Source organism: Pyrus communis, chromosome 10 (assembly GCF_963583255.1).
Source record: "Pyrus communis chromosome 10, drPyrComm1.1, whole genome shotgun sequence".
Classification (NCBI taxonomy): domain Eukaryota; kingdom Viridiplantae; phylum Streptophyta; class Magnoliopsida; order Rosales; family Rosaceae; genus Pyrus; species Pyrus communis.
Genome location: NC_084812.1, coordinates 4,256,764 through 4,265,530, shown reverse-complemented (window position 1 = coordinate 4,265,530; position 8,767 = coordinate 4,256,764). Strand labels below are relative to the sequence as shown.

Sequence of the window (8,767 nt, the reverse complement as noted above, 5' to 3'; positions counted from 1 at the left end):
GGGGTTGTGTTTCATCTCACCGTGTGCAGGTTCGCCCAACTAACACAGTTTTATTAGACCAATTTTATGGAAGGTAATCTGTTTAGTTAAAATGTAACTTCTTTCTTCCTTCTTTCATCCTCGAATAAAATCACGTCAAGTTATGTAAAATACGTTAATCACAGATAAATTGGATTTGTATTTCAGCTTATTTAAGAAGGGGATCCAGTAAGAGAATTGCATTAAGAGAGGAGGCAATCCCAGCACAAGGAAAACTTGGACACGAAAATAGCAGATTTCAGTATGTCCATGGTTTTTACCAGTGGTAATGGGACTCGTGTGGTGACATCAGTCATGGGCACAGCGGGTTATCTTGAGACGGTGGAAATTGAGGATTGTGGCAATCTAGAATCCTTCCAAATTTCACCATCCCAATCTCTTCAGGTGTTGAGGATAGAAGATTGCCCACTAAGATGCACTTCAATTCAGAGTCTGCCCTCACTCCATGATTTGGTTATTGAGAGATGCACTACTCTGGAGGGGGACTTGTCTTTAAACGGTTGCACATCCCTCCGTGAATTGAGAATTAAAGACTACGATGGATTCACAAGTATACTGAGTGGGCTCCATTCTTGTACTAGTCTTCGCAAACTGGATATTGGTATGTGTCCAAATTTGAGGACTTTGTCGGGTCATGGGCTACAAACCCCCGTCTCTCTTGAGAAGATAAAAATAAGTGTTTGCCCTGATCTAGAGGCTATTCCCTGTTTAGACAACCTCACGTCCCTCACTGAGTTGAGTATTTGGGGATGTGATGGATTAATAAGTCTACCGAGTGGGCTTGCATACTGCACATCTCTTACCCATTTGCGTGTCAGCAGTTGCCCTAATCTAGAGGCTATTCCCAGTTTAGACAACCTCACGTCCCTCACTGAGTTGATTATTTCGGGATGTGATGGATTAATAAGTCTACCGAGTGGGCTTGCATCCTGCACATCTCTTACCCTTTTGGAGGTCAGCTTCTGCGACAATTTGATATCTTTGGCGGATCACAATTTGTCCAGCTTGGAATTTCTTTCCTCTCTATCTGTATCATATTGTGGGAAATTACAATATTTGCCCAAGGGGCTGCACTCTCTATCTCGTTTGGAAAAGTTGTCTCTCGGTGCCTTCTGCCAAGAGCTCGATTCTTTTCCGGATTTTCAGGTCCCATTGAATGAATTAAGATTGTACGGGTGGCCTAAGCTCAAGTCTCTGCCTCAGCAAATTCAACACTCTGCTTCTCTAACACTTTTGTCCATGGTCTGGACGCTCTTCCAGAGTGGTTGGGCAACCTTACATCTCTTACTATGTTGGCAATTCGGCAATGTGAGAACCTGATGCATCTGCCTACGGTCGAAGCTATGCAACGCCTAACCAAATTGCTGACCCTAGTGATTTATTCGTGTCCCCAACTGGAAGAAAGATGCGTCATGGACAGCGGTCCAGAATGGCCAAAGATTTCTCGCATTCCATTGAAGAGGTAATTTTTATTTTTGGAGTCCTTATTTTTATCTCCAATCAATTTTCATTCACTCTCGTTTTATATTTTGTTCAAAATTCTTCATTCACTCTCGTTTTCTGCAGTTTTGATTGATGATTCAAAAGGCTCTTACCAGAGTGATGACGGAACCTGTCATGAATCGACCATCTATCTATTCACCGTTGTGGGAATCTCAAGTATCTATCGGCACTGGGGAAGCCAATCCAAATTTTACTGTTGCGTAAAATTTCTGGCATTTCCCAGAGTCAAGTGTAGGTTTCTTTCCCGAAACAGCAATTCATGATTTGTTCTCTTCTCTTGTCTTTTAGCCTCGTGGAAGAACATTAATTTTTTTTTGCAACTGTTTACGAGTCTGCGGTTATTCTGTATATGTTATAATGTTCAAATATGTTCTAAGGCATGTTGCGCATGGTTGTTACTTGTTATGGTGCAGATATACTTTTGTACAAGGTTGTGTTTCTTCTCACTGTGTGCACGTCCTCTCAACTTACACAGTTTTATTAGACCAATTTTATGGAAGGTAATCTGTTTAGTCAATATGTAACTTCTTTGTTCAAAGCTTTCATCCTTCAATAAAACCATGTCAAGTTATCTAGAATACATTAATCACAGATAAATTGGATTTTATGAAAGGAGAGCAAGCGCAGAACAACGGAAACTTAGATGCAAAAAATAGCTGATTTCGGTCTGTCCATGGTTTTTTTTCCAGTGATAATGAGACTTGTGTGGTGAATTGGTCATGGGCAGAGCGGGTTATCTTGATCGAGAGTATGTTCAAATTTCTGTGTGTATTAGATTTTTTATCATGTTATAAACACAAATGTATGAACAGTGAGTGGTTTATTTGTGATTACATTTTTTGGTCTGCAGGTACTATAGTTATCAAGGGTTGAATGAAAAAATTGATTTTTACAGTTTTACTGGCCAACCTGCAACCATAGAAAGTGATGATCTTGTCCACATAGTGGAGTGGGTGAATCCAGAATGGGGATTTAACAACGAATTTGGATCAAAGGATTCAAGGAGAGTTCGATGTGAATTTGGTCTGGAAAGCATTAGAGACAGCAATGACATGCACAACTTCCACCTCCCAGCATAGAGCCACCATGGTTGGTTTTGTGCTGCGTCAACTAACAAAATGTATGGAATGAAGGTGTCAGCATCGAGAAAGAACTCCAGGCTCTAATGAAGAAGCTCGTGTTATGATTTCACCATACCAGAGTTCACCTAGAGTGATTTCCATATGTTGAGGTACACTTTTGTACAAGGTTGTGTTTCTTCTCACTGTGTGCAGGTTCTCTCAACTAACACAGTTTTCTTAGACCATTTTTTTAGAAGGTAATCTGTTTAGTCAATATGTAACTTCTTTCTTCAATTTTTCATCCTTGAATAAAATCAGGTCGAGTTATCTAGAATACTTTAAACACAGATAAATTGGATTTGTATTTCTGCTCACTTAAGAAGGGCATCCAGTAGGAAAATTGCATTAAGAGAGGAGCAAGCGCAGTGCAATAAAAACTTGGACGCGTAAATAGCAGATTTCGGTCTGTCCGATGTTGTTCTCAGTGATAATGAGACTTGTGTGGTAACATCGGTCATGGGCAGAATGGGTTATCTTGATCCAGAGTATGTTCAAGTTTCTGTGTTCTATTAGATTTTTTATCATGTTATAAATACAAATGCATGAACAGTCAGTGGTTTGATATTACTTTTTTTAGGTCTGCAGGTACTATAATTATCAAAGGTTGAATGGAAAAAATTGATTTTGAGAGCTTTACTGGCCAACCTGCAATCATAGAAATTGATGATCTTGTCCACATAGTGCAGTGGGTGAACCCTGAGTTCCAGAATGGGATTTAACAACTATTTTGTATCGAATGATTCGAGGAGAGTTCGATGTGAATTTGGCCTGGAAAGCTTTAGAGGCAGCAATGGTATGCACAACTTTCACCTGCCAACATAGAGTCACCGTGGGTTTTGTGCTGTGCCAACTAACACAATGTATGGAATAGAGGTGTCTAGGCATCGACAAAGAACTCCAGGCTCAAATGAAGAAACTCGTATTACGATTTCACCATACCAGAGTTCACCTAGAATGATTTCCATTGGTTCAGATTCCACAAATGCAGGTTCAATTTCAGTACCATGCTAGGTAGCTATTTAGGCTTTACCTTTGCTGGTTCCTACAAACTATCTCATTCATTCCATGTTCAAAACTTGATGGGTTAAAAATGGGTGTGGGATCTGTTGTGCAGTGAATCAGTGTAGGCTAAATACTAATATATATCGATATTGTCCTCGAGGTAATCACTTTGGAACAATGTTTGAAATGCTTTGACTAGAAAATACGTTGGCTTAACCAAATTGCTCTCTTAGTATGAACATTGAATGATCCATTGATTGACGTAGACTAAGCATCTCCATGTAATAAGGATCATGTTTCATGTAAAGTTGTGCAGCATGAGGTACAAATCCACACTGTCATGTACATTTTTCTGCTTTTTTGGTCGGAACATTGTCATGCGTAATAAATACCAGGTAGTTAATAGGCTGCAGTGAGACAAAGAGAGAAGAAGATCTCAACTGGTTTCCTCGTCCTACTGCTCTGTGCAAGTTTTGTTCATGGAGAGCACCGAATAGGTTAGCATTTTCTTTAACTAAAGCGAATGGTATTGTGTCCTTCAGATTTTTGATGTGCTTATAAGTTCTGTTTTAGTTCAGATTCAAGCAAGTGCAAGAAGAACGTGGTTGTTCCAATACTTGGATCCTTACTGTCAGCAGTGGCCCTTCTCCAAGTTATAGTGCTCAAACTGGTATGGAAGTTGAGAAGAATAAGAAAACCAAGTACCATTTTATACCTTTGACACTTATTCAGTTAGAACTGGCGCTCCTACTATGGTGTAGTGGTATTCCTAACCAGTTAGTCTGAACTCATATCTTTTTGTCTACTTAAGCTGCAGATGGAGATAAACGTAACAAAACTCCTGTAGCATCAGAAGTCCTAGTTCACTTATGATGAGGTTTTAGAAATCACCGAAAACTTTAAAACGGAAATTTGGAAAGGAGGTTTGGGATTGTATACCATGGCTAGTTGAAATATGGCACTCAAGTTGTGGTTCTACATCGTCATCTCAAGGAGCTAGCTCAGCTAGGGAGTTCCAAACGGAGGTTTGACAGTTTGAATTTAATTCCTTGGAATGCAAGTTAAATGCCTTGTCTCGTTGGTTAGGGATTGATGAGTTCCTTGTCGCTGCAGGTTGAGCTCCTGATGAGAATCCATCATAGAAACTTGGCCTCATTTATTGGATACTGTGATGATACCTATAAGTTGGCACTTATATACAAGCACATGCCTAATGAAAACCTAAAAGAATATCTGATCAGGTATGTAATTCTATATTTTACATAGCATTGTCCTCCAACAGAGGGTTTCAAAATATTGAAGTGTCACGTTAATGGTTGCAGATTTAGATAGAAGCTCACATAAACTTGGGAAATGAGACTATAGCATTAGATAGGTGCTTAGTGTTATTTTGTATGCTACTATATATGCACAATCCAGTATTGTGCATAGCGGCGTAAAGACCGCCAACATTCTCTTGTCTTGAATTAAAACTTAGATGCAAAATAGCAGATTTTGGTCTGTCCATGGTTTTTCCCAGTGACAATGAGACTCTGGTGGCATCGGTCATGGGCACAGCGACGTATCTTGATTCCGAGCACGTTCAGATTTCGTGTTCTACTGTTGTTAGAATTTTGGTCATGTTAAAAAAAACAAATCTCTGAGCAGTAATGATAACTTTATTTGGTCTGCATATACTATAATTAGCAAGGTTGAAAGAAAAAAAAATTGATGTTTAGAGTTTTACTGGCCAACCTGCAATCATAGAAAATGATGATCTTGTCCACATAGTGGAGTGGGTGAATCTTGAGTTCCAGAACGGGGATTGAACGACTATTTTGGATCAAAGGCTTCGAGGAGAGTTCAATGTGAATTCAGTCTGGAAAGCATCAGGGACAGCATTGCATACCTCCCAACATAGAGCCACCATGAGTTTTGTGATGTGCCAACCAACACAGTTTCTGGAAATGGAGGTGTCTAGGCATCGAGAAGGAACTCCAGGCTCAAATGAAGAAACTCGTGTTACGATTTCACCATACCATTATTCACCTAGAGTGAATTCCAGACGTCCATATTCCAAAAATGCAGGTTCCATGACAACACCATTCGCTGGGTAGCTAGTTAGGATTTAATTGCAGCTCAATGAAGAGGAGGCAGTTGTCAATTTGGTCATCAACTTTCGAATACAAGTCTACTCCATTCCAATCACCAACGTCTGGCAGAAAGATGTGCCAAGAACAGCGGCCCAGAATGGCCAAAGATTTATCATATTCCAGATATCAGAGGTAATTTTTATTTTTTTCTCCAATCAATTATTCATGTGTATTTGGTTCAATATTGTTCCCTCACTCTCGTTTTCTCAAGTGTTAAGTGTTAACCAAACATATTCCTTGCTTAGTTCAATCAGGACTGGTACGAATCTGAATAAAGAAAGATGCAACCTGCCCGACTGGCCCAAGATTTCACGCATTTCCGACAGTCAAGTGTAGGTTTCTTTGAACCGGATGCAAATCGGTGCGTTTTGGGAGGAGCTCGATTCTTTCCCTGATTTTCAGGTTCCATCACAGCTTGAAGAATTAGAATTGTGCGGGTGGCCTAAGCTCAAATCTCTGCCTCAACAAATTCAACACTTGACTTCTCTAACATCTTTGGCTATTTCCCTTTTCGATGGTGTGGAAACTCTTCCAGAGTGGTTGGAAACTCTTCTCTAACATCTCTTACTCTGTTGGAAATTCGGCATTATGCAAATCTTCTCTATCTACCTACGGTCGAAGCTATGCAATGCCTAACCAAACTACATGAGCTACATATTTTTAATTGTCCCCGTCTTGGTGAAAGATGCACCAAGGGCAGTGGCCCGGAATGGTCAAAGATATCCCACATTCCAAAAATCATAGGTAATTTTTTCCTCCAAATTGACTATCCATCTATAATTCGTTCAATTCTCTTTGCTCACTTTATGTTTTCTGCTGTATTAAGTATTAACCGAACATATTCCTTGATTAGTTGAAAGATGGTGATTTGAGCCATTCGGCGCCTCAACGATCCAGCACGGTTGGATATTCATGGTTTTCATCTTTAAAGAAAAATATGTGCATCGAGGAGCAGTAGCTGTCACGAAGTTGTGCAAGATATTGCTCTCATCCTAATTGCTTCAAGTTTCATACTGAAAAGAAAGTAGTGTAACGTTACTCGCAACAATAAACATTAACAAGGTTAAGTCCCTCGGCATCATAACTTGTTTTCGATTATAATGACTTGATTTTGGTATTTTAGTTTTCTAAATACTGTAATTGCTCGTAATTTGCCTGTTAGATTATAATTTCAATTTTTAAAAATTAGATATTAAAAAATAATAATAATCATCAAAGATCTCTATGTAAAACTTTATTTTGAGCCTTGTTGGAATTTTCAAGAACACAATTAAGCACTGAGTAACCTGTTTGAGGACAATGGAATATCCTACAATGGTCTTTAGGTTTATTGTACTATTAAAAAGTGGCAGCCCTCAATTATCATTAAGTTGTTGACTTGTGTAGGTGATGTAGAAACCATATAATCCAAACAAATCCAATAATTTTATCGTTAGGAGAATCAATTAGTGTGTAACTAAATTGGAATGATCTATAAAGACAACTATTTGACCCAAACAGCACAATAATTTCAGTTTGGCAAATCTGTTGCTTCCAAATCATAATTTTAAACCATAAGAAAACTCCTTTCCATAACTAATTGCAACCTGCATGGGTTCATTAACTCAATGGTAGGCTTGTTAATTCAAGTATATTCCTTTTAAAGAAAACCATTTCAATTGAAACTTAAAAGGGAAATTTTATTTGAATCTAAGTAACCTCTCTCTACACCCAACAAAGAATATGATGGATTGGACAGCTAAACTTGTAGGTGAGTTGTCAAGAGATAGTTTCGATATATTCCTTGTTCTTCTTTGGAGTATGTGGAAGAAAGGAACTCCTTTTTGTGGCAAGGAAAGGCACTCGAATTGACGGAACTACTTTGTCGGGCAATTAGTTGGGTGAAAGAATTCCAACACTGGCATGGAAAAAATGAAAAACGCGGCTGTAAAGTTTCTCAAAAATGGATGAAGCTGGGGAAGGATGGAAGTGTAATTTCGATACGGCTTGGGATGAAAATAGAAGTATTGGTGGCATTGGGGTGGTGATTCGGAATGATAGGGGTGATTTTGTGGCGGCCTTGGCAAAGAGGCATGATGCTAATCCTTCCCCTCTGCTGGCCGAGACTATGGTAGCTAGGGATGCTCCTTGGTTGGTCAAGGAGAAGCAATTACAAGCCTTGGTTTTTGCAGGGGATGCGTTACTTGTGATGGCAGCTCTTCAACAGGATAGTTAACGGGATCACTCGTTGTTCGGAAATATTCTAAATGATACTCGCTTGATGATTCAGGCATTGCCCCAATGGAAAGTTGGTTTTAGCGGTAGGGAGACGAATAAAGTGGCGCACAAATTAGCACGAATGAGTATGAGTTGTGATAATCCTATTATTTGGTTTGAAGAACCTCCTGATGTAATTGTGGATCTTCTAAATGAGGATGACAATTCCTAATTTGTTTAGTGTGGGATACTCTTTTTCCTTTCGACCGGGTTGAAATTCCCCGCAAGGTTTTATCAAGGCCCACTGTATGCACCTTATCCTCTTTGATTGTACATATTTCTATCGTTAATGAATATCGTGAATTTTCTCAAAAAAAAAAAAAAAAAAAAAAAAGAATCAATATCTCTTTTTAACCCAAATTTGTTACCTAAACTACCATTCCAAACCCAATTCAAATGTAAATTTATCTCTACACCCATTCTAAAAATAAAATCTCAAATTAGATAGTTTTATCTCTACACCCCTCACGGATGCAATTTTGTATAAACTCTCTGTAACATGTACACTAACGAATACCAAGATCCTTGATATATTTTTGTTCTAAAGAATTCCGGTTTTAGCTCTTTAGGAACTGAGTTTTTTGTTTTTAAATTGTTCTCTGGATTTTTCTATCAATTGCTTCACTGCATATTATTTGATCTTTATGGTAAAGTTTCAAACTTCCACCTGGAGCTGTGTATAACACTATAGCATTTCCCATGGTTGCTGCAACA

General features: G+C 38.8%; 1 pseudogene; it reads left to right on the top strand.

Moving 5' to 3' along the window:
• The first annotated feature begins 288 nt into the window (after window positions 1-288).
• LOC137746992 (disease resistance protein TAO1-like) lies at window positions 289-8,348 on the top strand (annotated as a pseudogene).
• The last annotated feature ends 419 nt before the right edge of the window (window positions 8,349-8,767 follow it).